This window comes from Lathyrus oleraceus, chromosome 6, assembly GCF_024323335.1.
Source record: "Lathyrus oleraceus cultivar Zhongwan6 chromosome 6, CAAS_Psat_ZW6_1.0, whole genome shotgun sequence".
Taxonomy (NCBI): domain Eukaryota; kingdom Viridiplantae; phylum Streptophyta; class Magnoliopsida; order Fabales; family Fabaceae; genus Lathyrus; species Lathyrus oleraceus.
The window spans coordinates 482,050,661-482,056,969 of NC_066584.1; the positions used below are offsets into that span (position 1 = coordinate 482,050,661).

A 6,309-nucleotide genomic window follows, 5' to 3' on the forward strand; every position below is an offset into this window, starting at 1 on the left:
TGAGCCTCTATCTCAGAATTCTTCAAGTGAAGAGCTTCAGCTATAAGATGAGATCTGGGAATCTCTTCCAATGCACTAAAAGTCACTTTGTTAGAAACAGGTATCCCCAGAGATAAGCATACTTCTCCAACATAGGCATAAGCTGATAATCGGGAAAAGTGAAGCAACGGTAGAGAGGGTCATAAAACTGAACCAACACACTCAAGAGTCCTTCAACCACATCAGCAGACAAGATAGAAAGAAGCTTCCCATGGCGTTGTTTGAAGTCGAAGGGATCTAATACAAAAGATGCTAGCTTCCTTAACTCTTTCAAGTCGGGATATCTGGAACTATACTTCTTAGTGTTCCTTCGTCCGCAATCCATGGTCTGAAAATATTTGCAAATAATGAAGTCCATTATAGAAGGTTTGAATGATTAACCAGTTTTCTAAGCCATGATGTGGGCATGCTCGTAACAACTCTTTATATCTCTCCCAAGCTTCAAACAGCGATTCTCCTTGGTTTTGGGTAAATCTAGTTATATGGTTTCGAAGAACGACGGTCTTACTCGGAGGAAAATATCTAGCAAGAAAAACTCTCCTAAGGTTATCCCAAGTCGTAGTGGAATTGGATGGAAGGGAATCTAACCATGATAGGGCTTTATCTCTGAGGGAAAAAGGAAATAATCTTAAACGTATTGCCTCAGGAGAAGCTCCATTGGTTTTAAAAGTATCTGTTAATTGAAGAAATATTTTTAAATGTTGGTTAGGGTTCTCGGTAGCAAGACCCGCGAATTGTCTCTGTTGCACTAGTTGCAACAGCGATGGTTTAAGTTCAAAATTATTGGCTGGGATAGTTGGGTTTACTATAATAGAACTAGGTTCTTCATTAGATTGTTAAGCGAAGTCCTTAAGAGGTCTTTGGTTTTGATCTTCAGCCATAGCTCTCTTAATTCTATGAAAGAATAAACGTGCGCGAGCGTAACATTCAGGTTCCGCCAGAGGGTTTACTAAGTTTAAACTTCCGGTGCTACGAGTTCTTCGCATTGACCGGCGGAAAATAGCCTAAGTCTAAACGATATAACAACAGGAAAATAAAATTTGACGAAATTGGTCCCCGACAACGGCGCCAAAAACTTGATGTGTGCTTTCCGCAAGTATACGAACGCGTCAGAGTAATATAAAAGATTATCGAATCCACAGAGACCAAGTGTCAATCTATCGTTATCTGTCGTTATGGTGTTTATCAAAGGCAATCGAAATAAGTGTTTTTGTAGTGTGCAATGAAAAGTAAAGTGTTGAAATAGATTTATAATTGATAAAGACAGGGTCGAATGCAATTCACGTAATCAATGGATAATCCAAGTACTTGCTAATAGAGCTACTTATGGGCAATGTTTCCTACTTTGAAAAGAACTAATTTAACGGGAACTGTCACTTTCGCGTATTCAGAACCGAGTTGTACTCCCTAATCAAACCCTCTTATTGTCACTTATAAAAAGGCGTGCATTGCGTTAGAGTAGTAAACCTATTTTTAAGAAATATAGTATCTTGACTAAGTTGAAAAGTATTATAACCTGGATTTCTTAACCAAAAGAGGTTCTTACGAACCAGACTCTAAACTTATAAATGCGTCCGAAAATAGTTTTAAAATCTCTTTTCTTCTTAATGTTAAAAATTCCTAATGAACTAGACAAAGCGCTTTCGCTGTTTTTGAAATAGTTAAAAGCAATTAAGTTTAAAAAGACGTTGGACGGCTTTCGATCTTACCCAACGGAATTGAAGTGCGGGAAAACTTAAGTTGAAAGTTAAAATAGCCCTTAAGTGTTTCTACGAACAATTGTACGGATTATCGGTTTAATTACGATCCTTACATTCTAACCTTATAAATTTAGTTAGACATGGTAAAGTAAAAGTGCATTAAAGTAAATAAAAGTAGTGCGATTGCGGAAAGTAAATAAAAGTAGTGCGAGTGCGGAAAGTAAATAAAGTAAAGCGAGTGCGGGAAATAAATAATTTAAAGCGAGTGCGAGAAATAAATAATTTAAAGCGAGTGCGAGAAATAAATAAAGTAAAAGCGAGTGCGGGAAATAAATAATTTAAAGCGAGTGCGAGAAATAAATAAAGTAAAAGCGAGTGCGGAAAATAAATAATTTAAAGTGAGTGCGGGAAATAAATAAAATAAAAGCGAGTAATAAAAACCTGCTCCAATCGGAGGGCTGAGTAAATTGCAATGCGGAAAAGAAAATGGCGGCAGGATTAACTTCCTTCCAAAGTGCTCCATACTCGATTACAGACTCTATCACAGACTTTATTACACAATTGTCGTAACACTCCAATGCGAAGCGATTACCACTATAAAATACTGAATATATGCCTAAGTGAAACAAATTTGCTTCTGAGTTTGCATCTGTTCTAAGTTTGGATGATTGTAAAAGTGAATTCGCGTTTCTATTTATAAGCAAGTAAAAAGATGGAAATAACTTGGATGCCCTTCAACTTGAAAATAGGAGGGAACCGTTTTTCCTCTTGTGGCGCCTGCCACAAGGCCATGGCGCCCGCCACAAGCACAATATGGGGCACCTTAGTGGAAGTAGTGGGGAAACGTGGGAGTTGAGGGAAGTTGAGTTTGACACGTCATGGCTTGGTCTGTGGCGCCCGCCATTGGGTAGGCCATAAGCACAAAATGCTGAATTTTAGGGTTTTTAGCCCTTTCTCGCTCCTTTTCTCGATCGGGGCTCCGATTAAAGTAAAAACCTGAAAACAAAGGAAAACACAGTAATAACACAACAAAATGATAATAAAACAGCTAGAATGCATGTGAAATCGGAGTCGAAAATACGTAAATTTTAGTGTGATCAAACTCTCCCACACTTAAACCTTTGCTTGTCCTCAAGCAAAACATTATAAAGCTCATAAAAGAAAAACTGGTGTAAACGAGTGCTTCTGGTAAAAATTCTAAGTTCAAGTCGGGATGCAGTGATAGGTACTAACTGAGTGAACTAAGGGTATCATGATGACACTAATCCGCAAATACAGACATAAACTTCATTCCTATATAAACCAACCCATATTATCCCACAATACCTAGGCCTGCCTCTTCATCTATTTTTGTGTCCTTTTCATTCAGGCGCAATCACATTAAGCCCGTTATCCGTACATGCTTCATAGTAGAGTGGCATGTTAGTGATTTTGATTAGAGCTTGGGGTTTCTGGCACATAAACATGTGTAAACCCTTTTATTGGACCCAACTGTAGTTGTGGGGGATCGGATCATAATCCGCCCTACCAAGTTCAGTGTCAAATACCTCTGAACCAACTAACAGTGGGTACTGCTTTTCTTTTTCTTTTTCTTTTTATTTTTGTAGCAATTTTTACAATCCTTTGGTTTAAATGACTTTGTGAGGGTCACCTATACCGGAGTTGCATTTTTGCTTTCTTTTATTTTTTTGTTTTTCTGGGTCATTCACTTATTTGCATTGGTCCCCTACGTAGAGGGTGCGTAGGCCGGAGCTGACCGCTAGGATAAACTACTGAGGACTCATACGGAAATGATGATTAAGGCCATGGTATATGGGGTTTCGGGAATGATTCCTATATTTACGAAGTCTATGGTGCTAAAATAATACTGATGTTTCGCAAAGTTCTCCCAAGTCACCGCATCCTTACTCAAAACATGTCTTTAGAACCTGAAAACTTTCGGAATAACACTGTTTTCTTTTGCAAAAAAATTTGGTGGGGCTAAAGGTATGGGGAGGTAGGATTGTACTAAAGATTTACTATATTCGGTGACTCGTCAGACGCATGCATTATACTAAAAAGAAAAATAAACAACTAAAAAGGGAAATTAAACAACTAAAAACAACAAATAAACAACTAAAAACAACAAATAAAACTGAAAATAAAAGGAAAACGATAAATGCTCCTCCCAGACTTAAATCGAACATTGTCCCCAATGTTTCGAAATAAGATAAGGAAGGGTTACCTGGCAACCTATTGCTGACCACTAGTGCCCTCGCCATCCTGAGGTGGACGACGAGATCGGGTACGAAGACGGTCTCTCTGATCCATCCTCGCCTGCAGGGCATCCTGAGCGGTCCTCACCTCTCGAAGGTCACCTAGAATGGAACCTTGAGTAGCTTCGATGAGCGCCATGTGTCGCTGGTTGTGTTGTTGCTGACGGGCTTGTGTATTTGTAATCACCTGCAGGGACTGTAGAACAGTGTCGTAGGACCTGTCTGTCCTCCGCTGCGATTCTTGCATGAAGTTCATATTATTTGTCATTTGTTGCTGGAGGGTAGAGAGTAGGTCGTCACGCATTTGCTCTCTAGCCAAGTGGTCACGCCACATCTCTTCTGTAATATAGAAGCCAGGAGTGGTACCTGCAGAAGAAGAAGATGGTGCGGTGTGTGGTGGTGAAGGATGATGGGGGGACACATGGGGTACGGGAGATCTCTCTCGTCGATCATATTCATCATCAGTGTCTGGTCCCGCCTCATCAGGAATGTTAGGAGGAAGAGGACCCAAAACAGGTGGAGCATCTAAATCGTAGGTCCAATTCCTCTCATCACGTATATCTGTACGTCTAGTGCAAGGTAGAATAACAGATGGGATGGCTACACCATGAATCATAAGTGTATAACCTCCTTCTCTCCTTGAATGGCACAATTTCATGTCTCTCAGAAATTTTAAGTTAATTATGCGAGGAGGTAAGGGGTCGAGGGTAGCCATCTCATTGTTCAGGTTTAGTGCCCGAGCAATAGACGTAATCAATCCACCAAAAGAAATCGGTCCTGCCTTATTCAAAGTTAAAATCATATGGGCGAGCATGAACGGAACCGAATTAATTCTCCTATTTGTGAGGCTTCCTTGCAAATATAGAAGCTCTCTAGCGTTAACCTTATTTGGATTCTCCCGGCCAAAAATAGTGCATGCCAACAGATATCTAAAAACTCTGATGGCCGGGTTATGGATAGTTGAGGCAAGAACTCCTTCAAAAGAGTTTATGGAAGTGTTTGATAAACGCTCCCAAAAGGAAAATACCTTAACAAACCATTCGGAATCCAAAGGGGCCTCACAAATAGCACCTTCCCCATGAGGGATCCCTAACAGGCTGGCTAGTTCGTCGGTACTGAATTGGTATTCAACAACAAACATTCTAAATTTGACAGTACCGATTGTGCTAGCAGTGTTAGGGTTGACAATATAAATTAAGGAACTTAAAAATTCGATTGTCAACCGCTCATAGGTGGGTTCTTTGTTTGTAAAGAAATTATGCAAACCTAAGTTGTCTAATAAATGAAAAACGCTATGGTAGATACCTAAAGTATAGAGACAATTTTCGTCCACATACCTTGTCGGGAGGATTTCCCGATTTTGCAACCGTTCAATGATTTTTCTTTGTCTCTCCCCCGGTTTCCCTCCTCGAAGAATGAATCCGTTGAACTCCATTTGAATGCTCTTGAAAAGTGGATGAAGAAGATGAAGTGGTTGGTGAAAAGGTTGGATTTTTACAAAATCCAACGGATGAAATCGAAAATGGAAAGTGGAATAATGATTTGTGTGGTATGGTGGTTAGGAAAGTATGAGCTTTTTGTGGGTTCAAGGATGTTTTTCCAAGGTGAAAAAATGGGTTTGGGAGGTTGTAAGTTGCAAAAATGGTGAAGAAAAGGGGTCTGCCCCGACCATTTACAGACGCTGTGGCGGGCGCCACAGGTCATATGGCGGGCGCCACAGGTCATATGGCGGGCGCCACAAGGCAAAATCTGGTTGGGCCAGATTTTGGTCCTTTGGTTTGGGCTTCTCTTGTCTTTTGGCTTTGAGGGGTCTGGATAGCATTTGTCTTGTGATTCTCCTAGTTTCTTTGACTTGCATAATTTTATAAAAGTAAAAATGAAAATAAAAAGTGAAACTGAAACAAAAACAAAAACAAAAATTAAATATAAATAAATAAATAACTGAAAAATTAAAATGCAAATAAAATAAATATAAAACATATATAGATAAAAATGAAATACTAATGTATAGTAGTAGTTTATATAATATTCCAAATGCGATAATATAAAATGAGTAATGCAAATACGATAAATAGATAGAAGAGAAATAAAATGAAATGGTGAGATCAGGTATTAGGGGTGTCGTCTGCCTGAGTAGATTCATGGAGCACGGCTATCTCCTGCCTGAGCTCTGCGATCTCCTGATATAGACAATCGACTTCAGTAGCATGGGTGAGATCAGACACTCCCATCTGTAAAGTTAGGTCCGCCACTTCCTGTCTAAGCTCTGCAATCTCTCTACGGCACTCAGCAATCTGGGTGCGTATGTCGGGTGT

At 39.6% G+C, this 6,309-nt stretch overlaps 1 non-coding gene across 1 annotated transcript; it reads left to right on the plus strand.

The window, feature by feature from the left end:
• Positions 1 to 429: 429 nt before the first annotated feature.
• Positions 430 to 536, plus strand: LOC127099615 (small nucleolar RNA R71). The gene has a single exon (XR_007794098.1). It is a non-coding gene; the product is annotated as a small nucleolar RNA R71 (small nucleolar RNA).
• Positions 537 to 6,309: the final 5,773 nt, after the last annotated feature.